Genomic DNA, 22,054 nt, shown 5'->3' on the forward strand with positions numbered 1-22,054 from the left:
AATTGGCGTTGGCTCAGGAAACAACTTGCTTTTGTCACTAGGTCTGCTGAAGCCGCTTATACTATTGACATCATCGTCCGGCCCGATTCTTCCTTTTTTCCGCGGACGAAGCTCCATACCGTCATGTGGTTGATTGGCCATTTCGTACATTTTGTCAACAGTTGTCATGAAGAGGATGGACACCTAGCGTTTCGGCAGTACATGCTTACTGCTTACTGGCAGCGCTTGCGATTGCCAGGCCTCCGAGATGATTTTGCCAATATGCTTAGCCTGACATTTGAAAGAGAGGGTGTTGGCTAAGGTCACCTGTGTGAGCCATTTTCTTTTATACTGTTTCTGAATTTGCCGCCTTTATGTATGTTTCTTCTCTACACCAGGACTGAAGTTTTCGTGTTTTAACCTTTATTTCAGTAAGCAGTCTACATTATATAGTCATGTTTTAGGATTTTAATTTCAGTACTGTACTTCTTTTGAAGTGGCTGTGTGGTGGAAAAAAAAAAAAAAAAAAAAAAAAAGGGGTATGTTTCCTGTTTAGGGTGCAGTAGGTCACGGGTTCAAATCCCGGACGAGCCCTAGCGTTTTGTGCAAACTGATCGCACGTCAGTGGCTGAGTCAGCGCAAAAAGCTCGCCGTCAATATCAAATGAATTTCTTATTCGATGTGAGCAATTGACACTCGGGTCCGACGCGTGAAGGCGATTACGAAGGTTTCGGGTACAGATGGTAGCAGATGCATGTTAGTACGTCTTGCTTAAAGTGATGAAAAAGTGTTTCCGCCCGGAATCGAACCGGGGACCTTCTGCGTGTTAGGCTGACGTGATAACCGCTACACCACGGAAACTGCTTGTGTGCACCTTACTTCACAGACAACTTGTAGTGATGTTGCCATCGTAACTAAAAAATTCAATAAATGTGGTACTTGCAAAACGAAGGGACATGCAGCAGATCCACACACGACGTGGCTCATTGGAGGACAATACGACATAGGCAGGAAAATTCTGTTCCCGCCCGGGATCGAACCGGGGACCTGCTGCGTGTGAAGCAGACGTGATAACCGCTACACTACGGAAACGACGGACCCGGCGAGTCCATCCTTGTTCACTCGAACTTGCCTCAGACTTTCTCTCGTTCGCGAATGCACACACGACAGTTCTTTTGTCAGCCTGGAACCCATCACAGCCGAGGGCTCAAGAAGTCTTCGGGGTGCTCGAGAGGGTGTCTGCCGTAGCACCACTAACGAGATAGCGGCGTTTCGCGCAGTCGTTATTGCAAGTCATATCAGCAAAAGCAATCACTTTCTCAACAGCAGGCAGTGCGAGCCCAGCGGCAGCTCTACATGAAGGTACCAGTAGCCCAGGAAGGCCGCCGACCGCGGGAATTCGCGCCGGCCCCATCCCGCCAGCGTACACGAGACTTCCAGGGCACCCTGGACGACATCGATGGACTGGAATAATTGGCATTCGCCGTGTCACAGGGCTCGTTGGTGTAGGGGTATGATTCCTGCTTAGGGTGCAGGAGGTCCCGGGTTCAAATCCCGGACGAGCCCTAGCGTTTTGTGCAAACTGATCGCACGTCAGTGGCTGAGTCAGCGCAAAAAGCTCGCCGTCAATATCAAATGAATTTCTTATTCGATGTGAGCAATTGACACTCGGGTCCGACGCGTGAAGGCGATTACGAAGGTTTCGGGTACAGATGGTAGCAGATGCATGTTAGTACGTCTTGCTTAAAGTGATGAAAAAGTGTTTCCGCCCGGGATCGAACCGGGGACCTTCTGCGTGTTAGGCTGACGTGATAACCGCTACACCACGGAAACTGCTTGTGTGCACCTTACTTCACAGACAACTTGTAGTGATGTTGCCATCGTAACTAAAAAATTCAATAAATGTGGTACTTGCAAAACGAAGGGACATGCAGCAGATCCACACACGACGTGGCTCATTGGAGGACAATACGACATAGGCAGGAAAATTCTGTTCCCGCCCGGGATCGAACCGGGGACCTTCTGCGTGTGAAGCAGACGTGATAACCGCTACACTACGGAAACGACGGACCCGGCGAGTCCATCCTTGTTCACTCGAACTTGCCTCAGACTTTCTCTCGTTCGCGAATGCACACACGACAGTTCTTTTGTCAGCCTGGAACCCATCACAGCCGAGGGCTCAAGAAGTCTTCGGGGTGCTCGAGAGGGTGTCTGCCGTAGCACCCCTAACGAGATAGCGGCGTTTCGCGCAGTCGTTATTGCAAGTCATATCAGCAAAAGCAATCACTTTCTCAACAGCAGGCAGTGCGAGCCCAGCGGCAGCTCTACATGAAGGTACCAGTAGCCCAGGAAGGCCGCCGACCGCGGGAATTCGCGCCGGCCCCATCCCGCCAGCGTACACGAGACTTCCAGGGCACCCTGGACGACATCGATGGACTGGAATAATTGGCATTCGCCGTGTCACAGGGCTCGTTGGTGTAGGGGTATGATTCCTGCTTAGGGTGCAGGAGGTCCCGGGTTCAAATCCCGGACGAGCCCTAGCGTTTTGTGCAAACTGATCGCACGTCAGTGGCTGAGTCAGCGCAAAAAGCTCGCCGTCAATATCAAATGAATTTCTTATTCGATGTGAGCAATTGACACTCGGGTCCGACGCGTGAAGGCGATTACGAAGGTTTCGGGTACAGATGGTAGCAGATGCATGTTAGTACGTCTTGCTTAAAGTGATGAAAAAGTGTTTCCGCCCGGGATCGAACCGGGGACCTTCTGCGTGTTAGGCTGACGTGATAACCGCTACACCACGGAAACTGCTTGTGTGCACCTTACTTCACAGACAACTTGTAGTGATGTTGCCATCGTAACTAAAAAATTCAATAAATGTGGTACTTGCAAAACGAAGGGACATGCAGCAGATCCACACACGACGTGGCTCATTGGAGGACAATACGACATAGGCAGGAAAATTCTGTTCCCGCCCGGGATCGAACCGGGGACCTTCTGCGTGTGAAGCAGACGTGATAACCGCTACACTACGGAAACGACGGACCCGGGGAGTCCATTCTTGTTCACTCGAACTTGCCTCAGACTTTCTCTCGTTCGCGAATGCACACACGACAGTTCTTTTGTCAGCCTGGAACCCATCACAGCCGAGGGCTCAAGAAGTCTTCGGGGTGCTCGAGAGGGTGTCTGCCGTAGCACCCCTAACGAGATAGCGGCGTTTCGCGCAGTCCTTATTGCAAGTCATATCAGCAAAAGCAATCACTTTCTCAACAGCAGGCAGTGCGAGCCCAGCGGCAGCTCTACATGAAGGTACCAGTAGCCCAGGAAGGCCGCCGACCGCGGGAATTCGCGCCGGCCCCATCCCGCCAGCGTACACGAGACTTCCAGGGCACCCTGGACGACATCGAGGGACTGGAATAATTGACATTCGCCGTGTCACAGGGCTCGTTGGTCTAGGGGTATGATTCCTGTTTAGGGTGCAGTAGGTCACGGGTTCAAATCCCGGACGAGCCCTAGCGTTTTGTGCAAACTGATCGCACGTCAGTGGCTGAGTCAGCGCAAAAAGCTCGCCGTCAATATCAAATGAATTTCTTATTCGATGTGAGCAATTGACACTCGGGTCCGACGCGTGAAGGCGATTACGAAGGTTTCGGGTACAGATGGTAGCAGATGCATGTTAGTACGTCTTGCTTAAAGTGATGAAAAAGTGTTTCCGCCCGGGATCGAACCGGGGACCTTCTGCGTGTTAGGCTGACGTGATAACCGCTACACCACGGAAACTGCTTGTGTGCACCTTACTTCACAGACAACTTGTAGTGATGTTGCCATCGTAACTAAAAAATTCAATAAATGTGGTACTTGCAAAACGAAGGGACATGCAGCAGATCCACACACGACGTGGCTCATTGGAGGACAATACGACATAGGCAGGAAAATTCTGTTCCCGCCCGGGATCGAACCGGGGACCTTCTGCGTGTGAAGCAGACGTGATAACCGCTACACTACGGAAACGACGGACCCGGGGAGTCCATTCTTGTTCACTCGAACTTGCCTCAGACTTTCTCTCGTTCGCGAATGCACACACGACAGTTCTTTTGTCAGCCTGGAACCCATCACAGCCGAGGGCTCAAGAAGTCTTCGGGGTGCTCGAGAGGGTGTCTGCCGTAGCACCCCTAACGAGATAGCGGCGTTTCGCGCAGTCCTTATTGCAAGTCATATCAGCAAAAGCAATCACTTTCTCAACAGCAGGCAGTGCGAGCCCAGCGGCAGCTCTACATGAAGGTACCAGTAGCCCAGGAAGGCCGCCGACCGCGGGAATTCGCGCCGGCCCCATCCCGCCAGCGTACACGAGACTTCCAGGGCACCCTGGACGACATCGAGGGACTGGAATAATTGACATTCGCCGTGTCACAGGGCTCGTTGGTCTAGGGGTATGATTCCTGTTTAGGGTGCAGTAGGTCACGGGTTCAAATCCCGGACGAGCCCTAGCGTTTTGTGCAAACTGATCGCACGTCAGTGGCTGAGTCAGCGCAAAAAGCTCGCCGTCAATATCAAATGAATTTCTTATTCGATGTGAGCAATTGACACTCGGGTCCGACGCGTGAAGGCGATTACGAAGGTTTCGGGTACAGATGGTAGCAGATGCATGTTAGTACGTCTTGCTTAAAGTGATGAAAAAGTGTTTCCGCCCGGGATCGAACCGGGGACCTTCTGCGTGTTAGGCTGACGTGATAACCGCTACACCACGGAAACTGCTTGTGTGCACCTTACTTCACAGACAACTTGTAGTGATGTTGCCATCGTAACTAAAAAATTCAATAAATGTGGTACTTGCAAAACGAAGGGACATGCAGCAGATCCACACACGACGTGGCTCATTGGAGGACAATACGACATAGGCAGGAAAATCCTGTTCCCGCCCGGGATCGAACCGGGGACCTTCTGCGTGTGAAGCAGACGTGATAACCGCTACACTACGGAAACGACGGACCCGGCGAGTCCATCCTTGTTCACTCGAACTTGCCTCAGACTTTCTCTCGTTCGCGAATGCACACACGACAGTTCTTTTGTCAGCCTGGAACCCATCACAGCCGAGGGCTCAAGAAGTCTTCGGGGTGCTCGAGAGGGTGTCTGCCGTAGCACCCCTAACGAGATAGCGGCGTTTCGCGCAGTCGTTATTGCAAGTCATATCAGCAAAAGCAATCACTTTCTCAACAGCAGGCAGTGCGAGCCCAGCGGCAGCTCTACATGAAGGTACCAGTAGCCCAGGAAGGCCGCCGACCGCGGGAATTCGCGCCGGCCCCATCCCGCCAGCGTACACGAGACTTCCAGGGCACCCTGGACGACATCGATGGACTGGAATAATTGGCATTCGCCGTGTCACAGGGCTCGTTGGTGTAGGGGTATGATTCCTGCTTAGGGTGCAGGAGGTCCCGGGTTCAAATCCCGGACGAGCCCTAGCGTTTTGTGCAAACTGATCGCACGTCAGTGGCTGAGTCAGCGCAAAAAGCTCGCCGTCAATATCAAATGAATTTCTTATTCGATGTGAGCAATTGACACTCGGGTCCGACGCGTGAAGGCGATTACGAAGGTTTCGGGTACAGATGGTAGCAGATGCATGTTAGTACGTCTTGCTTAAAGTGATGAAAAAGTGTTTCCGCCCGGGATCGAACCGGGGACCTTCTGCGTGTTAGGCTGACGTGATAACCGCTACACCACGGAAACTGCTTGTGTGCACCTTACTTCACAGACAACTTGTAGTGATGTTGCCATCGTAACTAAAAAATTCAATAAATGTGGTACTTGCAAAACGAAGGGACATGCAGCAGATCCACACACGACGTGGCTCATTGGAGGACAATACGACATAGGCAGGAAAATTCTGTTCCCGCCCGGGATCGAACCGGGGACCTTCTGCGTGTGAAGCAGACGTGATAACCGCTACACTACGGAAACGACGGACCCGGGGAGTCCATTCTTGTTCACTCGAACTTGCCTCAGACTTTCTCTCGTTCGCGAATGCACACACGACAGTTCTTTTGTCAGCCTGGAACCCATCACAGCCGAGGGCTCAAGAAGTCTTCGGGGTGCTCGAGAGGGTGTCTGCCGTAGCACCCCTAACGAGATAGCGGCGTTTCGCGCAGTCCTTATTGCAAGTCATATCAGCAAAAGCAATCACTTTCTCAACAGCAGGCAGTGCGAGCCCAGCGGCAGCTCTACATGAAGGTACCAGTAGCCCAGGAAGGCCGCCGACCGCGGGAATTCGCGCCGGCCCCATCCCGCCAGCGTACACGAGACTTCCAGGGCACCCTGGACGACATCGAGGGACTGGAATAATTGACATTCGCCGTGTCACAGGGCTCGTTGGTCTAGGGGTATGATTCCTGTTTAGGGTGCAGTAGGTCACGGGTTCAAATCCCGGACGAGCCCTAGCGTTTTGTGCAAACTGATCGCACGTCAGTGGCTGAGTCAGCGCAAAAAGCTCGCCGTCAATATCAAATGAATTTCTTATTCGATGTGAGCAATTGACACTCGGGTCCGACGCGTGAAGGCGATTACGAAGGTTTCGGGTACAGATGGTAGCAGATGCATGTTAGTACGTCTTGCTTAAAGTGATGAAAAAGTGTTTCCGCCCGGGATCGAACCGGGGACCTTCTGCGTGTTAGGCTGACGTGATAACCGCTACACCACGGAAACTGCTTGTGTGCACCTTACTTCACAGACAACTTGTAGTGATGTTGCCATCGTAACTAAAAAATTCAATAAATGTGGTACTTGCAAAACGAAGGGACATGCAGCAGATCCACACACGACGTGGCTCATTGGAGGACAATACGACATAGGCAGGAAAATCCTGTTCCCGCCCGGGATCGAACCGGGGACCTTCTGCGTGTGAAGCAGACGTGATAACCGCTACACTACGGAAACGACGGACCCGGCGAGTCCATCCTTGTTCACTCGAACTTGCCTCAGACTTTCTCTCGTTCGCGAATGCACACACGACAGTTCTTTTGTCAGCCTGGAACCCATCACAGCCGAGGGCTCAAGAAGTCTTCGGGGTGCTCGAGAGGGTGTCTGCCGTAGCACCCCTAACGAGATAGCGGCGTTTCGCGCAGTCGTTATTGCAAGTCATATCAGCAAAAGCAATCACTTTCTCAACAGCAGGCAGTGCGAGCCCAGCGGCAGCTCTACATGAAGGTACCAGTAGCCCAGGAAGGCCGCCGACCGCGGGAATTCGCGCCGGCCCCATCCCGCCAGCGTACACGAGACTTCCAGGGCACCCTGGACGACATCGATGGACTGGAATAATTGGCATTCGCCGTGTCACAGGGCTCGTTGGTGTAGGGGTATGATTCCTGCTTAGGGTGCAGGAGGTCCCGGGTTCAAATCCCGGACGAGCCCTAGCGTTTTGTGCAAACTGATCGCACGTCAGTGGCTGAGTCAGCGCAAAAAGCTCGCCGTCAATATCAAATGAATTTCTTATTCGATGTGAGCAATTGACACTCGGGTCCGACGCGTGAAGGCGATTACGAAGGTTTCGGGTACAGATGGTAGCAGATGCATGTTAGTACGTCTTGCTTAAAGTGATGAAAAAGTGTTTCCGCCCGGGATCGAACCGGGGACCTTCTGCGTGTTAGGCTGACGTGATAACCGCTACACCACGGAAACTGCTTGTGTGCACCTTACTTCACAGACAACTTGTAGTGATGTTGCCATCGTAACTAAAAAATTCAATAAATGTGGTACTTGCAAAACGAAGGGACATGCAGCAGATCCACACACGACGTGGCTCATTGGAGGACAATACGACATAGGCAGGAAAATTCTGTTCCCGCCCGGGATCGAACCGGGGACCTTCTGCGTGTGAAGCAGACGTGATAACCGCTACACTACGGAAACGACGGACCCGGGGAGTCCATTCTTGTTCACTCGAACTTGCCTCAGACTTTCTCTCGTTCGCGAATGCACACACGACAGTTCTTTTGTCAGCCTGGAACCCATCACAGCCGAGGGCTCAAGAAGTCTTCGGGGTGCTCGAGAGGGTGTCTGCCGTAGCACCCCTAACGAGATAGCGGCGTTTCGCGCAGTCCTTATTGCAAGTCATATCAGCAAAAGCAATCACTTTCTCAACAGCAGGCAGTGCGAGCCCAGCGGCAGCTCTACATGAAGGTACCAGTAGCCCAGGAAGGCCGCCGACCGCGGGAATTCGCGCCGGCCCCATCCCGCCAGCGTACACGAGACTTCCAGGGCACCCTGGACGACATCGAGGGACTGGAATAATTGACATTCGCCGTGTCACAGGGCTCGTTGGTCTAGGGGTATGATTCCTGTTTAGGGTGCAGTAGGTCACGGGTTCAAATCCCGGACGAGCCCTAGCGTTTTGTGCAAACTGATCGCACGTCAGTGGCTGAGTCAGCGCAAAAAGCTCGCCGTCAATATCAAATGAATTTCTTATTCGATGTGAGCAATTGACACTCGGGTCCGACGCGTGAAGGCGATTACGAAGGTTTCGGGTACAGATGGTAGCAGATGCATGTTAGTACGTCTTGCTTAAAGTGATGAAAAAGTGTTTCCGCCCGGGATCGAACCGGGGACCTTCTGCGTGTTAGGCTGACGTGATAACCGCTACACCACGGAAACTGCTTGTGTGCACCTTACTTCACAGACAACTTGTAGTGATGTTGCCATCGTAACTAAAAAATTCAATAAATGTGGTACTTGCAAAACGAAGGGACATGCAGCAGATCCACACACGACGTGGCTCATTGGAGGACAATACGACATAGGCAGGAAAATCCTGTTCCCGCCCGGGATCGAACCGGGGACCTTCTGCGTGTGAAGCAGACGTGATAACCGCTACACTACGGAAACGACGGACCCGGCGAGTCCATCCTTGTTCACTCGAACTTGCCTCAGACTTTCTCTCGTTCGCGAATGCACACACGACAGTTCTTTTGTCAGCCTGGAACCCATCACAGCCGAGGGCTCAAGAAGTCTTCGGGGTGCTCGAGAGGGTGTCTGCCGTAGCACCCCTAACGAGATAGCGGCGTTTCGCGCAGTCGTTATTGCAAGTCATATCAGCAAAAGCAATCACTTTCTCAACAGCAGGCAGTGCGAGCCCAGCGGCAGCTCTACATGAAGGTACCAGTAGCCCAGGAAGGCCGCCGACCGCGGGAATTCGCGCCGGCCCCATCCCGCCAGCGTACACGAGACTTCCAGGGCACCCTGGACGACATCGATGGACTGGAATAATTGGCATTCGCCGTGTCACAGGGCTCGTTGGTGTAGGGGTATGATTCCTGCTTAGGGTGCAGGAGGTCCCGGGTTCAAATCCCGGACGAGCCCTAGCGTTTTGTGCAAACTGATCGCACGTCAGTGGCTGAGTCAGCGCAAAAAGCTCGCCGTCAATATCAAATGAATTTCTTATTCGATGTGAGCAATTGACACTCGGGTCCGACGCGTGAAGGCGATTACGAAGGTTTCGGGTACAGATGGTAGCAGATGCATGTTAGTACGTCTTGCTTAAAGTGATGAAAAAGTGTTTCCGCCCGGGATCGAACCGGGGACCTTCTGCGTGTTAGGCTGACGTGATAACCGCTACACCACGGAAACTGCTTGTGTGCACCTTACTTCACAGACAACTTGTAGTGATGTTGCCATCGTAACTAAAAAATTCAATAAATGTGGTACTTGCAAAACGAAGGGACATGCAGCAGATCCACACACGACGTGGCTCATTGGAGGACAATACGACATAGGCAGGAAAATTCTGTTCCCGCCCGGGATCGAACCGGGGACCTTCTGCGTGTGAAGCAGACGTGATAACCGCTACACTACGGAAACGACGGACCCGGGGAGTCCATTCTTGTTCACTCGAACTTGCCTCAGACTTTCTCTCGTTCGCGAATGCACACACGACAGTTCTTTTGTCAGCCTGGAACCCATCACAGCCGAGGGCTCAAGAAGTCTTCGGGGTGCTCGAGAGGGTGTCTGCCGTAGCACCCCTAACGAGATAGCGGCGTTTCGCGCAGTCCTTATTGCAAGTCATATCAGCAAAAGCAATCACTTTCTCAACAGCAGGCAGTGCGAGCCCAGCGGCAGCTCTACATGAAGGTACCAGTAGCCCAGGAAGGCCGCCGACCGCGGGAATTCGCGCCGGCCCCATCCCGCCAGCGTACACGAGACTTCCAGGGCACCCTGGACGACATCGAGGGACTGGAATAATTGACATTCGCCGTGTCACAGGGCTCGTTGGTCTAGGGGTATGATTCCTGTTTAGGGTGCAGTAGGTCACGGGTTCAAATCCCGGACGAGCCCTAGCGTTTTGTGCAAACTGATCGCACGTCAGTGGCTGAGTCAGCGCAAAAAGCTCGCCGTCAATATCAAATGAATTTCTTATTCGATGTGAGCAATTGACACTCGGGTCCGACGCGTGAAGGCGATTACGAAGGTTTCGGGTACAGATGGTAGCAGATGCATGTTAGTACGTCTTGCTTAAAGTGATGAAAAAGTGTTTCCGCCCGGGATCGAACCGGGGACCTTCTGCGTGTTAGGCTGACGTGATAACCGCTACACCACGGAAACTGCTTGTGTGCACCTTACTTCACAGACAACTTGTAGTGATGTTGCCATCGTAACTAAAAAATTCAATAAATGTGGTACTTGCAAAACGAAGGGACATGCAGCAGATCCACACACGACGTGGCTCATTGGAGGACAATACGACATAGGCAGGAAAATTCTGTTCCCGCCCGGGATCGAACCGGGGACCTTCTGCGTGTGAAGCAGACGTGATAACCGCTACACTACGGAAACGACGGACCCGGGGAGTCCATTCTTGTTCACTCGAACTTGCCTCAGACTTTCTCTCGTTCGCGAATGCACACACGACAGTTCTTTTGTCAGCCTGGAACCCATCACAGCCGAGGGCTCAAGAAGTCTTCGGGGTGCTCGAGAGGGTGTCTGCCGTAGCACCCCTAACGAGATAGCGGCGTTTCGCGCAGTCCTTATTGCAAGTCATATCAGCAAAAGCAATCACTTTCTCAACAGCAGGCAGTGCGAGCCCAGCGGCAGCTCTACATGAAGGTACCAGTAGCCCAGGAAGGCCGCCGACCGCGGGAATTCGCGCCGGCCCCATCCCGCCAGCGTACACGAGACTTCCAGGGCACCCTGGACGACATCGAGGGACTGGAATAATTGACATTCGCCGTGTCACAGGGCTCGTTGGTCTAGGGGTATGATTCCTGTTTAGGGTGCAGTAGGTCACGGGTTCAAATCCCGGACGAGCCCTAGCGTTTTGTGCAAACTGATCGCACGTCAGTGGCTGAGTCAGCGCAAAAAGCTCGCCGTCAATATCAAATGAATTTCTTATTCGATGTGAGCAATTGACACTCGGGTCCGACGCGTGAAGGCGATTACGAAGGTTTCGGGTACAGATGGTAGCAGATGCATGTTAGTACGTCTTGCTTAAAGTGATGAAAAAGTGTTTCCGCCCGGGATCGAACCGGGGACCTTCTGCGTGTTAGGCTGACGTGATAACCGCTACACCACGGAAACTGCTTGTGTGCACCTTACTTCACAGACAACTTGTAGTGATGTTGCCATCGTAACTAAAAAATTCAATAAATGTGGTACTTGCAAAACGAAGGGACATGCAGCAGATCCACACACGACGTGGCTCATTGGAGGACAATACGACATAGGCAGGAAAATCCTGTTCCCGCCCGGGATCGAACCGGGGACCTTCTGCGTGTGAAGCAGACGTGATAACCGCTACACTACGGAAACGACGGACCCGGCGAGTCCATCCTTGTTCACTCGAACTTGCCTCAGACTTTCTCTCGTTCGCGAATGCACACACGACAGTTCTTTTGTCAGCCTGGAACCCATCACAGCCGAGGGCTCAAGAAGTCTTCGGGGTGCTCGAGAGGGTGTCTGCCGTAGCACCCCTAACGAGATAGCGGCGTTTCGCGCAGTCGTTATTGCAAGTCATATCAGCAAAAGCAATCACTTTCTCAACAGCAGGCAGTGCGAGCCCAGCGGCAGCTCTACATGAAGGTACCAGTAGCCCAGGAAGGCCGCCGACCGCGGGAATTCGCGCCGGCCCCATCCCGCCAGCGTACACGAGACTTCCAGGGCACCCTGGACGACATCGATGGACTGGAATAATTGGCATTCGCCGTGTCACAGGGCTCGTTGGTGTAGGGGTATGACTCCTGCTTAGGGTGCAGGAGGTCCCGGGTTCAAATCCCGGACGAGCCCTAGCGTTTTGTGCAAACTGATCGCACGTCAGTGGCTGAGTCAGCGCAAAAAGCTCGCCGTCAATATCAAATGAATTTCTTATTCGATGTGAGCAATTGACACTCGGGTCCGACGCGTGAAGGCGATTACGAAGGTTTCGGGTACAGATGGTAGCAGATGCATGTTAGTACGTCTTGCTTAAAGTGATGAAAAAGTGTTTCCGCCCGGGATCGAACCGGGGACCTTCTGCGTGTTAGGCTGACGTGATAACCGCTACACCACGGAAACTGCTTGTGTGCACCTTACTTCACAGACAACTTGTAGTGATGTTGCCATCGTAACTAAAAAATTCAATAAATGTGGTACTTGCAAAACGAAGGGACATGCAGCAGATCCACACACGACGTGGCTCATTGGAGGACAATACGACATAGGCAGGAAAATTCTGTTCCCGCCCGGGATCGAACCGGGGACCTTCTGCGTGTGAAGCAGACGTGATAACCGCTACACTACGGAAACGACGGACCCGGGGAGTCCATTCTTGTTCACTCGAACTTGCCTCAGACTTTCTCTCGTTCGCGAATGCACACACGACAGTTCTTTTGTCAGCCTGGAACCCATCACAGCCGAGGGCTCAAGAAGTCTTCGGGGTGCTCGAGAGGGTGTCTGCCGTAGCACCCCTAACGAGATAGCGGCGTTTCGCGCAGTCCTTATTGCAAGTCATATCAGCAAAAGCAATCACTTTCTCAACAGCAGGCAGTGCGAGCCCAGCGGCAGCTCTACATGAAGGTACCAGTAGCCCAGGAAGGCCGCCGACCGCGGGAATTCGCGCCGGCCCCATCCCGCCAGCGTACACGAGACTTCCAGGGCACCCTGGACGACATCGAGGGACTGGAATAATTGACATTCGCCGTGTCACAGGGCTCGTTGGTCTAGGGGTATGATTCCTGTTTAGGGTGCAGTAGGTCACGGGTTCAAATCCCGGACGAGCCCTAGCGTTTTGTGCAAACTGATCGCACGTCAGTGGCTGAGTCAGCGCAAAAAGCTCGCCGTCAATATCAAATGAATTTCTTATTCGATGTGAGCAATTGACACTCGGGTCCGACGCGTGAAGGCGATTACGAAGGTTTCGGGTACAGATGGTAGCAGATGCATGTTAGTACGTCTTGCTTAAAGTGATGAAAAAGTGTTTCCGCCCGGGATCGAACCGGGGACCTTCTGCGTGTTAGGCTGACGTGATAACCGCTACACCACGGAAACTGCTTGTGTGCACCTTACTTCACAGACAACTTGTAGTGATGTTGCCATCGTAACTAAAAAATTCAATAAATGTGGTACTTGCAAAACGAAGGGACATGCAGCAGATCCACACACGACGTGGCTCATTGGAGGACAATACGACATAGGCAGGAAAATCCTGTTCCCGCCCGGGATCGAACCGGGGACCTTCTGCGTGTGAAGCAGACGTGATAACCGCTACACTACGGAAACGACGGACCCGGCGAGTCCATCCTTGTTCACTCGAACTTGCCTCAGACTTTCTCTCGTTCGCGAATGCACACACGACAGTTCTTTTGTCAGCCTGGAACCCATCACAGCCGAGGGCTCAAGAAGTCTTCGGGGTGCTCGAGAGGGTGTCTGCCGTAGCACCCCTAACGAGATAGCGGCGTTTCGCGCAGTCGTTATTGCAAGTCATATCAGCAAAAGCAATCACTTTCTCAACAGCAGGCAGTGCGAGCCCAGCGGCAGCTCTACATGAAGGTACCAGTAGCCCAGGAAGGCCGCCGACCGCGGGAATTCGCGCCGGCCCCATCCCGCCAGCGTACACGAGACTTCCAGGGCACCCTGGACGACATCGATGGACTGGAATAATTGGCATTCGCCGTGTCACAGGGCTCGTTGGTGTAGGGGTATGATTCCTGCTTAGGGTGCAGGAGGTCCCGGGTTCAAATCCCGGACGAGCCCTAGCGTTTTGTGCAAACTGATCGCACGTCAGTGGCTGAGTCAGCGCAAAAAGCTCGCCGTCAATATCAAATGAATTTCTTATTCGATGTGAGCAATTGACACTCGGGTCCGACGCGTGAAGGCGATTACGAAGGTTTCGGGTACAGATGGTAGCAGATGCATGTTAGTACGTCTTGCTTAAAGTGATGAAAAAGTGTTTCCGCCCGGGATCGAACCGGGGACCTTCTGCGTGTTAGGCTGACGTGATAACCGCTACACCACGGAAACTGCTTGTGTGCACCTTACTTCACAGACAACTTGTAGTGATGTTGCCATCGTAACTAAAAAATTCAATAAATGTGGTACTTGCAAAACGAAGGGACATGCAGCAGATCCACACACGACGTGGCTCATTGGAGGACAATACGACATAGGCAGGAAAATTCTGTTCCCGCCCGGGATCGAACCGGGGACCTTCTGCGTGTGAAGCAGACGTGATAACCGCTACACTACGGAAACGACGGACCCGGGGAGTCCATCCTTGTTCACTCGAACTTGCCTCAGACTTTCTCTCGTTCGCGAATGCACACACGACAGTTCTTTTGTCAGCCTGGAACCCATCACAGCCGAGGGCTCAAGAAGTCTTCGGGGTGCTCGAGAGGGTGTCTGCCGTAGCACCCCTAACGAGATAGCGGCGTTTCGCGCAGTCCTTATTGCAAGTCATATCAGCAAAAGCAATCACTTTCTCAACAGCAGGCAGTGCGAGCCCAGCGGCAGCTCTACATGAAGGTACCAGTAGCCCAGGAAGGCCGCCGACCGCGGGAATTCGCGCCGGCCCCATCCCGCCAGCGTACACGAGACTTCCAGGGCACCCTGGACGACATCGAGGGACTGGAATAATTGACATTCGCCGTGTCACAGGGCTCGTTGGTCTAGGGGTATGATTCCTGTTTAGGGTGCAGTAGGTCACGGGTTCAAATCCCGGACGAGCCCTAGCGTTTTGTGCAAACTGATCGCACGTCAGTGGCTGAGTCAGCGCAAAAAGCTCGCCGTCAATATCAAATGAATTTCTTATTCGATGTGAGCAATTGACACTCGGGTCCGACGCGTGAAGGCGATTACGAAGGTTTCGGGTACAGATGGTAGCAGATGCATGTTAGTACGTCTTGCTTAAAGTGATGAAAAAGTGTTTCCGCCCGGGATCGAACCGGGGACCTTCTGCGTGTTAGGCTGACGTGATAACCGCTACACCACGGAAACTGCTTGTGTGCACCTTACTTCACAGACAACTTGTAGTGATGTTGCCATCGTAACTAAAAAATTCAATAAATGTGGTACTTGCAAAACGAAGGGACATGCAGCAGATCCACACACGACGTGGCTCATTGGAGGACAATACGACATAGGCAGGAAAATCCTGTTCCCGCCCGGGATCGAACCGGGGACCTTCTGCGTGTGAAGCAGACGTGATAACCGCTACACTACGGAAACGACGGACCCGGCGAGTCCATCCTTGTTCACTCGAACTTGCCTCAGACTTTCTCTCGTTCGCGAATGCACACACGACAGTTCTTTTGTCAGCCTGGAACCCATCACAGCCGAGGGCTCAAGAAGTCTTCGGGGTGCTCGAGAGGGTGTCTGCCGTAGCACCCCTAACGAGATAGCGGCGTTTCGCGCAGTCGTTATTGCAAGTCATATCAGCAAAAGCAATCACTTTCTCAACAGCAGGCAGTGCGAGCCCAGCGGCAGCTCTACATGAAGGTACCAGTAGCCCAGGAAGGCCGCCGACCGCGGGAATTCGCGCCGGCCCCATCCCGCCAGCGTACACGAGACTTCCAGGGCACCCTGGACGACATCGATGGACTGGAATAATTGGCATTCGCCGTGTCACAGGGCTCGTTGGTGTAGGGGTATGATTCCTGCTTAGGGTGCAGGAGGTCCCGGGTTCAAATCCCGGACGAGCCCTAGCGTTTTGTGCAAACTGATCGCACGTCAGTGGCTGAGTCAGCGCAAAAAGCTCGCCGTCAATATCAAATGAATTTCTTATTCGATGTGAGCAATTGACACTCGGGTCCGACGCGTGAAGGCGATTACGAAGGTTTCGGGTACAGATGGTAGCAGATGCATGTTAGTACGTCTTGCTTAAAGTGATGAAAAAGTGTTTCCGCCCGGGATCGAACCGGGGACCTTCTGCGTGTTAGGCTGACGTGATAACCGCTACACCACGGAAACTGCTTGTGTGCACCTTACTTCACAGACAACTTGTAGTGATGTTGCCATCGTAACTAAAAAATTCAATAAATGTGGTACTTGCAAAACGAAGGGACATGCAGCAGATCCACACACGACGTGGCTCATTGGAGGACAATACGACATAGGCAGGAAAATTCTGTTCCCGCCCGGGATCGAACCGGGGACCTTCTGCGTGTGAAGCAGACGTGATAACCGCTACACTACGGAAACGACGGACCCGGGGAGTCCATTCTTGTTCACTCGAACTTGCCTCAGACTTTCTCTCGTTCGCGAATGCACACACGACAGTTCTTTTGTCAGCCTGGAACCCATCACAGCCGAGGGCTCAAGAAGTCTTCGGGGTGCTCGAGAGGGTGTCTGCCGTAGCACCCCTAACGAGATAGCGGCGTTTCGCGCAGTCGTTATTGCAAGTCATATCAGCAAAAGCAATCACTTTCTCAACAGCAGGCAGTGCGAGCCCAGCGGCAGCTCTACATGAAGGTACCAGTAGCCCAGGAAGGCCGCCGACCGCGGGAATTCGCGCCGGCCCCATCCCGCCAGCGTACACGAGACTTCCAGGGCACCCTGGACGACATCGAGGGACTGGAATAATTGACATTCGCCGTGTCACAGGGCTCGTTGGTCTAGGGGTATGATTCCTGTTTAGGGTGCAGTAGGTCACGGGTTCAAATCCCGGACGAGCCCTAGCGTTTTGTGCAAACTGATCGCACGTCAGTGGCTGAGTCAGCGCAAAAAGCTCGCCGTCAATATCAAATGAATTTCTTATTCGATGTGAGCAATTGACACTCGGGTCCGACGCGTGAAGGCGATTACGAAGGTTTCGGGTACAGATGGTAGCAGATGCATGTTAGTACGTCTTGCTTAAAGTGATGAAAAAGTGTTTCCGCCCGGGATCGAACCGGGGACCTTCTGCGTGTTAGGCTGACGTGATAACCGCTACACCACGGAAACTGCTTGTGTGCACCTTACTTCACAGACAACTTGTAGTGATGTTGCCATCGTAACTAAAAAATTCAATAAATGTGGTACTTGCAAAACGAAGGGACATGCAGCAGATCCACACACGACGTGGCTCATTGGAGGACAATACGACATAGGCAGGAAAATTCTGTTCCCGCCCGGTATCGAACCGGGGACCTTCTGCGTGTGAAGCAGACGTGATAACCGCTACACTACGGAAACGACGGACCCGGCGAGTCCATCCTTGTTCACTCGAACTTGCCTCAGACTTTCTCTCGTTCGCGAATGCACACACGACAGTTCTTTTGTCAGCCTGGAACCCATCACAGCCGAGGGCTCAAGAAGTCTTCGGGGTGCTCGAGAGGGTGTCTGCCGTAGCACCCCTAACGAGATAGCGGCGTTTCGCGCAGTCGTTATTGCAAGTCATATCAGCAAAAGCAATCACTTTCTCAACAGCAGGCAGTGCGAGCCCAGCGGCAGCTCTACATGAAGGTACCAGTAGCCCAGGAAGGCCGCCGACCGCGGGAATTCGCGCCGGCCCCATCCCGCCAGCGTACACGAGACTTCCAGGGCACCCTGGACGACATCGAGGGACTGGAATAATTGACATTCGCCGTGTCACAGGGCTCGTTGGTCTAGGGGTATGATTCCTGTTTAGGGTGCAGTAGGTCACGGGTTCAAATCCCGGACGAGCCCTAGCGTTTTGTGCAAACTGATCGCACGTCAGTGGCTGAGTCAGCGCAAAAAGCTCGCCGTCAATATCAAATGAATTTCTTATTCGATGTGAGCAATTGACACTCGGGTCCGACGCGTGAAGGCGATTACGAAGGTTTCGGGTACAGATGGTAGCAGATGCATGTTAGTACGTCTTGCTTAAAGTGATGAAAAAGTGTTTCCGCCCGGGATCGAACCGGGGACCTTCTGCGTGTTAGGCTGACGTGATAACCGCTACACCACGGAAACTGCTTGTGTGCACCTTACTTCACAGACAACTTGTAGTGATGTTGCCATCGTAACTAAAAAATTCAATAAATGTGGTACTTGCGAAACGAAGGGACATGCAGCAGATCCACACACGACGTGGCTCATTGGAGGACAATACGACATAGGCAGGAAAATTCTGTTCCCGCCCGGGATCGAACCGGGGACCTTCTGCGTGTGAAGCAGACGTGATAACCGCTACACTACGGAAACGACGGACCCAGGGAGTCCATTCTTGTTCACTCGAACTTGCCTCAGACTTTCTCTCGTTCGCGAATGCACACACGACAGTTCTTTTGTCAGCCTGGAACCCATCACAGCCGAGGGCTCAAGAAGTCTTCGGGGTGCTCGAGAGGGTGTCTGCCGTAGCACCCCTAACGAGATAGCGGCGTTTCGCGCAGTCGTTATTGCAAGTCATATCAGCAAAAGCAATCACTTTCTCAACAGCAGGCAGTGCGAGCCCAGCGGCAGCTCTACATGAAGGTACCAGTAGCCCAGGAAGGCCGCCGACCGCGGGAATTCGCGCCGGCCCCATCCCGCCAGCGTACACGAGACTTCCAGGGCACCCTGGACGACATCGAGGGACTGGAATAATTGACATTCGCCGTGTCACAGGGCTCGTTGGTCTAGGGGTATGATTCCTGTTTAGGGTGCAGTAGGTCACGGGTTCAAATCCCGGACGAGCCCTAGCGTTTTGTGCAAACTGATCGCACGTCAGTGGCTGAGTCAGCGCAAAAAGCTCGCCGTCAATATCAAATGAATTTCTTATTCGATGTGAGCAATTGACACTCGGGTCCGACGCGTGAAGGCGATTACGAAGGTTTCGGGTACAGATGGTAGCAGATGCATGTTAGTACGTCTTGCTTAAAGTGATGAAAAAGTGTTTCCGCCCGGGATCGAACCGGGGACCTTCTGCGTGTTAGGCTGACGTGATAACCGCTACACCACGGAAACTGCTTGTGTGCACCTTACTTCACAGACAACTTGTAGTGATGTTGCCATCGTAACTAAAAAATTCAATAAATGTGGTACTTGCAAAACGAAGGGACATGCAGCAGATCCACACACGACGTGGCTCATTGGAGGACAATACGACATAGGCAGGAAAATTCTGTTCCCGCCCGGGATCGAACCGGGGACCTTCTGCGTGTGAAGCAGACGTGATAACCGCTACACTACGGAAACGACGGACCCGGCGAGTCCATCCTTGTTCACTCGAACTTGCCTCAGACTTTCTCTCGTTCGCGAATGCACACACGACAGTTCTTTTGTCAGCCTGGAACCCATCACAGCCGAGGGCTCAAGAAGTCTTCGGGGTGCTCGAGAGGGTGTCTGCCGTAGCACCCCTAACGAGATAGCGGCGTTTCGCGCAGTCGTTATTGCAAGTCATATCAGCAAAAGCAATCACTTTCTCAACAGCAGGCAGTGCGAGCCCAGCGGCAGCTCTACATGAAGGTACCAGTAGCCCAGGAAGGCCGCCGACCGCGGGAATTCGCGCCGGCCCCATCCCGCCAGCGTACACGAGACTTCCAGGGCACCCTGGACGACATCGATGGACTGGAATAATTGGCATTCGCCGTGTCACAGGGCTCGTTGGTGTAGGGGTATGATTCCTGCTTAGGGTGCAGGAGGTCCCGGGTTCAAATCCCGGACGAGCCCTAGCGTTTTGTGCAAACTGATCGCACGTCAGTGGCTGAGTCAGCGCAAAAAGCTCGCCGTCAATATCAAATGAATTTCTTATTCGATGTGAGCAATTGACACTCGGGTCCGACGCGTGAAGGCGATTACGAAGGTTTCGGGTACAGATGGTAGCAGATGCATGTTAGTACGTCTTGCTTAAAGTGATGAAAAAGTGTTTCCGCCCGGGATCGAACCGGGGACCTTCTGCGTGTTAGGCTGACGTGATAACCGCTACACCACGGAAACTGCTTGTGTGCACCTTACTTCACAGACAACTTGTAGTGATGTTGCCATCGTAACTAAAAAATTCAATAAATGTGGTACTTGCAAAACGAAGGGACATGCAGCAGATCCACACACGACGTGGCTCATTGGAGGACAATACGACATAGGCAGGAAAATTCTGTTCCCGCCCGGGATCGAACCGGGGACCTTCTGCGTGTGAAGCAGACGTGATAACCGCTACACTACGGAAACGACGGACCCGGGGAGTCCATTCTTGTTCACTCGAACTTGCCTCAGACTTTCTCTCGTTCGCGAATGCACACACGACAGTTCTTTTGTCAGCCTGGAACCCATCACAGCCGAGGGCTCAAGAAGTCTTCGGGGTGCTCGAGAGGGTGTCTGCCGTAGCACCCCTAACGAGATAGCGGCGTTTCGCGCAGTCCTTATTGCAAGTCATATCAGCAAAAGCAATCACTTTCTCAACAGCAGGCAGTGCGAGCCCAGCGGCAGCTCTACATGAAGGTACCAGTAGCCCAGGAAGGCCGCCGACCGCGGGAATTCGCGCCGGCCCCATCCCGCCAGCGTACACGAGACTTCCAGGGCACCCTGGACGACATCGAGGGACTGGAATAATTGACATTCGCCGTGTCACAGGGCTCGTTGGTCTAGGGGTATGATTCCTGTTTAGGGTGCAGTAGGTCACGGGTTCAAATCCCGGACGAGCCCTAGCGTTTTGTGCAAACTGATCGCACGTCAGTGGCTGAGTCAGCGCAAAAAGCTCGCCGTCAATATCAAATGAATTTCTTATTCGATGTGAGCAATTGACACTCGGGTCCGACGCGTGAAGGCGATTACGAAGGTTTCGGGTACAGATGGTAGCAGATGCATGTTAGTACGTCTTGCTTAAAGTGATGAAAAAGTGTTTCCGCCCGGGATCGAACCGGGGACCTTCTGCGTGTTAGGCTGACGTGATAACCGCTACACCACGGAAACTGCTTGTGTGCACCTTACTTCACAGACAACTTGTAGTGATGTTGCCATCGTAACTAAAAAATTCAATAAATGTGGTACTTGCAAAACGAAGGGACATGCAGCAGATCCACACACGACGTGGCTCATTGGAGGACAATACGACATAGGCAGGAAAATTCTGTTCCCGCCCGGGATCGAACCGGGGACCTTCTGCGTGTGAAGCAGACGTGATAACCGCTACACTACGGAAACGACGGACCCGGCGAGTCCATCCTTGTTCACTCGAACTTGCCTCAGACTTTCTCTCGTTCGCGAATGCACACACGACAGTTCTTTTGTCAGCCTGGAACCCATCACAGCCGAGGGCTCAAGAAGTCTTCGGGGTGCTCGAGAGGGTGTCTGCCGTAGCACCCCTAACGAGATAGCGGCGTTTCGCGCAGTCGTTATTGCAAGTCATATCAGCAAAAGCAATCACTTTCTCAACAGCAGGCAGTGCGAGCCCAGCGGCAGCTCTACATGAAGGTACCAGTAGCCCAGGAAGGCCGCCGACCGCGGGAATTCGCGCCGGCCCCATCCCGCCAGCGTACACGAGACTTCCAGGGCACCCTGGACGACATCGATGGACTGGAATAATTGGCATTCGCCGTGTCACAGGGCTCGTTGGTGTAGGGGTATGATTCCTGCTTAGGGTGCAGGAGGTCCCGGGTTCAAATCCCGCACGAGCCCTAGCGTTTTGTGCAAACTGATCGCACGTCAGTGGCTGAGTCAGCGCAAAAAGCTCGCCGTCAATATCAAATGAATTTCTTATTCGATGTGAGCAATT

At 53.0% G+C, this 22,054-nt stretch overlaps 54 non-coding genes across 54 annotated transcripts; 10 read left to right on the plus strand and 44 right to left on the minus strand.

Annotated features, from left to right (window-relative positions):
- Positions 1 to 767: 767 nt before the first annotated feature.
- Positions 768 to 840, minus strand: Trnav-aac. Its single transcript has one exon. It is a non-coding gene; the product is annotated as a tRNA-Val (tRNA).
- A 158-nt stretch (positions 841 to 998) lies between these two features.
- On the minus strand, positions 999 to 1,071 carry Trnav-cac. The gene has a single exon. It is a non-coding gene; the product is annotated as a tRNA-Val (tRNA).
- Positions 1,072 to 1,473: 402 nt separating this feature from the next.
- On the plus strand, positions 1,474 to 1,545 carry Trnap-agg. Its single transcript has one exon. It is a non-coding gene; the product is annotated as a tRNA-Pro (tRNA).
- Positions 1,546 to 1,739: 194 nt separating this feature from the next.
- Positions 1,740 to 1,812, minus strand: Trnav-aac. Its single transcript has one exon. It is a non-coding gene; the product is annotated as a tRNA-Val (tRNA).
- A 158-nt stretch (positions 1,813 to 1,970) lies between these two features.
- Positions 1,971 to 2,043, minus strand: Trnav-cac. The gene has a single exon. It is a non-coding gene; the product is annotated as a tRNA-Val (tRNA).
- Positions 2,044 to 2,445: 402 nt separating this feature from the next.
- Trnap-agg lies at positions 2,446 to 2,517 on the plus strand. Its single transcript has one exon. It is a non-coding gene; the product is annotated as a tRNA-Pro (tRNA).
- A 194-nt stretch (positions 2,518 to 2,711) lies between these two features.
- Trnav-aac lies at positions 2,712 to 2,784 on the minus strand. Its single transcript has one exon. It is a non-coding gene; the product is annotated as a tRNA-Val (tRNA).
- A 158-nt stretch (positions 2,785 to 2,942) lies between these two features.
- Trnav-cac lies at positions 2,943 to 3,015 on the minus strand. The gene has a single exon. It is a non-coding gene; the product is annotated as a tRNA-Val (tRNA).
- A 668-nt stretch (positions 3,016 to 3,683) lies between these two features.
- On the minus strand, positions 3,684 to 3,756 carry Trnav-aac. Its single transcript has one exon. It is a non-coding gene; the product is annotated as a tRNA-Val (tRNA).
- Positions 3,757 to 3,914: 158 nt separating this feature from the next.
- Positions 3,915 to 3,987, minus strand: Trnav-cac. The gene has a single exon. It is a non-coding gene; the product is annotated as a tRNA-Val (tRNA).
- A 668-nt stretch (positions 3,988 to 4,655) lies between these two features.
- Trnav-aac lies at positions 4,656 to 4,728 on the minus strand. The gene has a single exon. It is a non-coding gene; the product is annotated as a tRNA-Val (tRNA).
- Positions 4,729 to 4,886: 158 nt separating this feature from the next.
- Positions 4,887 to 4,959, minus strand: Trnav-cac. Its single transcript has one exon. It is a non-coding gene; the product is annotated as a tRNA-Val (tRNA).
- A 402-nt stretch (positions 4,960 to 5,361) lies between these two features.
- On the plus strand, positions 5,362 to 5,433 carry Trnap-agg. Its single transcript has one exon. It is a non-coding gene; the product is annotated as a tRNA-Pro (tRNA).
- Positions 5,434 to 5,627: 194 nt separating this feature from the next.
- Positions 5,628 to 5,700, minus strand: Trnav-aac. The gene has a single exon. It is a non-coding gene; the product is annotated as a tRNA-Val (tRNA).
- A 158-nt stretch (positions 5,701 to 5,858) lies between these two features.
- Positions 5,859 to 5,931, minus strand: Trnav-cac. The gene has a single exon. It is a non-coding gene; the product is annotated as a tRNA-Val (tRNA).
- A 668-nt stretch (positions 5,932 to 6,599) lies between these two features.
- Trnav-aac lies at positions 6,600 to 6,672 on the minus strand. The gene has a single exon. It is a non-coding gene; the product is annotated as a tRNA-Val (tRNA).
- A 158-nt stretch (positions 6,673 to 6,830) lies between these two features.
- Positions 6,831 to 6,903, minus strand: Trnav-cac. Its single transcript has one exon. It is a non-coding gene; the product is annotated as a tRNA-Val (tRNA).
- A 402-nt stretch (positions 6,904 to 7,305) lies between these two features.
- Trnap-agg lies at positions 7,306 to 7,377 on the plus strand. The gene has a single exon. It is a non-coding gene; the product is annotated as a tRNA-Pro (tRNA).
- A 194-nt stretch (positions 7,378 to 7,571) lies between these two features.
- Positions 7,572 to 7,644, minus strand: Trnav-aac. The gene has a single exon. It is a non-coding gene; the product is annotated as a tRNA-Val (tRNA).
- Positions 7,645 to 7,802: 158 nt separating this feature from the next.
- On the minus strand, positions 7,803 to 7,875 carry Trnav-cac. Its single transcript has one exon. It is a non-coding gene; the product is annotated as a tRNA-Val (tRNA).
- Positions 7,876 to 8,543: 668 nt separating this feature from the next.
- Trnav-aac lies at positions 8,544 to 8,616 on the minus strand. The gene has a single exon. It is a non-coding gene; the product is annotated as a tRNA-Val (tRNA).
- Positions 8,617 to 8,774: 158 nt separating this feature from the next.
- Positions 8,775 to 8,847, minus strand: Trnav-cac. The gene has a single exon. It is a non-coding gene; the product is annotated as a tRNA-Val (tRNA).
- A 402-nt stretch (positions 8,848 to 9,249) lies between these two features.
- On the plus strand, positions 9,250 to 9,321 carry Trnap-agg. Its single transcript has one exon. It is a non-coding gene; the product is annotated as a tRNA-Pro (tRNA).
- Positions 9,322 to 9,515: 194 nt separating this feature from the next.
- On the minus strand, positions 9,516 to 9,588 carry Trnav-aac. The gene has a single exon. It is a non-coding gene; the product is annotated as a tRNA-Val (tRNA).
- Positions 9,589 to 9,746: 158 nt separating this feature from the next.
- Trnav-cac lies at positions 9,747 to 9,819 on the minus strand. The gene has a single exon. It is a non-coding gene; the product is annotated as a tRNA-Val (tRNA).
- A 668-nt stretch (positions 9,820 to 10,487) lies between these two features.
- Trnav-aac lies at positions 10,488 to 10,560 on the minus strand. The gene has a single exon. It is a non-coding gene; the product is annotated as a tRNA-Val (tRNA).
- Positions 10,561 to 10,718: 158 nt separating this feature from the next.
- On the minus strand, positions 10,719 to 10,791 carry Trnav-cac. Its single transcript has one exon. It is a non-coding gene; the product is annotated as a tRNA-Val (tRNA).
- Positions 10,792 to 11,459: 668 nt separating this feature from the next.
- Positions 11,460 to 11,532, minus strand: Trnav-aac. Its single transcript has one exon. It is a non-coding gene; the product is annotated as a tRNA-Val (tRNA).
- A 158-nt stretch (positions 11,533 to 11,690) lies between these two features.
- Trnav-cac lies at positions 11,691 to 11,763 on the minus strand. Its single transcript has one exon. It is a non-coding gene; the product is annotated as a tRNA-Val (tRNA).
- A 402-nt stretch (positions 11,764 to 12,165) lies between these two features.
- Trnap-agg lies at positions 12,166 to 12,237 on the plus strand. The gene has a single exon. It is a non-coding gene; the product is annotated as a tRNA-Pro (tRNA).
- A 194-nt stretch (positions 12,238 to 12,431) lies between these two features.
- Trnav-aac lies at positions 12,432 to 12,504 on the minus strand. Its single transcript has one exon. It is a non-coding gene; the product is annotated as a tRNA-Val (tRNA).
- Positions 12,505 to 12,662: 158 nt separating this feature from the next.
- On the minus strand, positions 12,663 to 12,735 carry Trnav-cac. Its single transcript has one exon. It is a non-coding gene; the product is annotated as a tRNA-Val (tRNA).
- A 668-nt stretch (positions 12,736 to 13,403) lies between these two features.
- On the minus strand, positions 13,404 to 13,476 carry Trnav-aac. The gene has a single exon. It is a non-coding gene; the product is annotated as a tRNA-Val (tRNA).
- A 158-nt stretch (positions 13,477 to 13,634) lies between these two features.
- Positions 13,635 to 13,707, minus strand: Trnav-cac. The gene has a single exon. It is a non-coding gene; the product is annotated as a tRNA-Val (tRNA).
- Positions 13,708 to 14,109: 402 nt separating this feature from the next.
- Trnap-agg lies at positions 14,110 to 14,181 on the plus strand. The gene has a single exon. It is a non-coding gene; the product is annotated as a tRNA-Pro (tRNA).
- Positions 14,182 to 14,375: 194 nt separating this feature from the next.
- Positions 14,376 to 14,448, minus strand: Trnav-aac. Its single transcript has one exon. It is a non-coding gene; the product is annotated as a tRNA-Val (tRNA).
- Positions 14,449 to 14,606: 158 nt separating this feature from the next.
- On the minus strand, positions 14,607 to 14,679 carry Trnav-cac. The gene has a single exon. It is a non-coding gene; the product is annotated as a tRNA-Val (tRNA).
- A 668-nt stretch (positions 14,680 to 15,347) lies between these two features.
- On the minus strand, positions 15,348 to 15,420 carry Trnav-aac. Its single transcript has one exon. It is a non-coding gene; the product is annotated as a tRNA-Val (tRNA).
- A 158-nt stretch (positions 15,421 to 15,578) lies between these two features.
- Trnav-cac lies at positions 15,579 to 15,651 on the minus strand. The gene has a single exon. It is a non-coding gene; the product is annotated as a tRNA-Val (tRNA).
- A 402-nt stretch (positions 15,652 to 16,053) lies between these two features.
- On the plus strand, positions 16,054 to 16,125 carry Trnap-agg. The gene has a single exon. It is a non-coding gene; the product is annotated as a tRNA-Pro (tRNA).
- A 194-nt stretch (positions 16,126 to 16,319) lies between these two features.
- Trnav-aac lies at positions 16,320 to 16,392 on the minus strand. The gene has a single exon. It is a non-coding gene; the product is annotated as a tRNA-Val (tRNA).
- A 158-nt stretch (positions 16,393 to 16,550) lies between these two features.
- On the minus strand, positions 16,551 to 16,623 carry Trnav-cac. Its single transcript has one exon. It is a non-coding gene; the product is annotated as a tRNA-Val (tRNA).
- A 668-nt stretch (positions 16,624 to 17,291) lies between these two features.
- Positions 17,292 to 17,364, minus strand: Trnav-aac. The gene has a single exon. It is a non-coding gene; the product is annotated as a tRNA-Val (tRNA).
- A 158-nt stretch (positions 17,365 to 17,522) lies between these two features.
- On the minus strand, positions 17,523 to 17,595 carry Trnav-cac. Its single transcript has one exon. It is a non-coding gene; the product is annotated as a tRNA-Val (tRNA).
- Positions 17,596 to 18,263: 668 nt separating this feature from the next.
- On the minus strand, positions 18,264 to 18,336 carry Trnav-aac. Its single transcript has one exon. It is a non-coding gene; the product is annotated as a tRNA-Val (tRNA).
- A 158-nt stretch (positions 18,337 to 18,494) lies between these two features.
- Trnav-cac lies at positions 18,495 to 18,567 on the minus strand. The gene has a single exon. It is a non-coding gene; the product is annotated as a tRNA-Val (tRNA).
- Positions 18,568 to 19,235: 668 nt separating this feature from the next.
- On the minus strand, positions 19,236 to 19,308 carry Trnav-aac. The gene has a single exon. It is a non-coding gene; the product is annotated as a tRNA-Val (tRNA).
- A 158-nt stretch (positions 19,309 to 19,466) lies between these two features.
- On the minus strand, positions 19,467 to 19,539 carry Trnav-cac. The gene has a single exon. It is a non-coding gene; the product is annotated as a tRNA-Val (tRNA).
- A 402-nt stretch (positions 19,540 to 19,941) lies between these two features.
- On the plus strand, positions 19,942 to 20,013 carry Trnap-agg. The gene has a single exon. It is a non-coding gene; the product is annotated as a tRNA-Pro (tRNA).
- A 194-nt stretch (positions 20,014 to 20,207) lies between these two features.
- Positions 20,208 to 20,280, minus strand: Trnav-aac. The gene has a single exon. It is a non-coding gene; the product is annotated as a tRNA-Val (tRNA).
- Positions 20,281 to 20,438: 158 nt separating this feature from the next.
- Trnav-cac lies at positions 20,439 to 20,511 on the minus strand. Its single transcript has one exon. It is a non-coding gene; the product is annotated as a tRNA-Val (tRNA).
- Positions 20,512 to 21,179: 668 nt separating this feature from the next.
- Trnav-aac lies at positions 21,180 to 21,252 on the minus strand. The gene has a single exon. It is a non-coding gene; the product is annotated as a tRNA-Val (tRNA).
- A 158-nt stretch (positions 21,253 to 21,410) lies between these two features.
- Trnav-cac lies at positions 21,411 to 21,483 on the minus strand. Its single transcript has one exon. It is a non-coding gene; the product is annotated as a tRNA-Val (tRNA).
- Positions 21,484 to 21,885: 402 nt separating this feature from the next.
- On the plus strand, positions 21,886 to 21,957 carry Trnap-agg. The gene has a single exon. It is a non-coding gene; the product is annotated as a tRNA-Pro (tRNA).
- Positions 21,958 to 22,054: the final 97 nt, after the last annotated feature.

Source organism: Schistocerca piceifrons, chromosome 2, assembly GCF_021461385.2.
Source record: "Schistocerca piceifrons isolate TAMUIC-IGC-003096 chromosome 2, iqSchPice1.1, whole genome shotgun sequence".
NCBI classification, from domain to species: Eukaryota; Metazoa; Arthropoda; class Insecta; order Orthoptera; family Acrididae; genus Schistocerca; species Schistocerca piceifrons.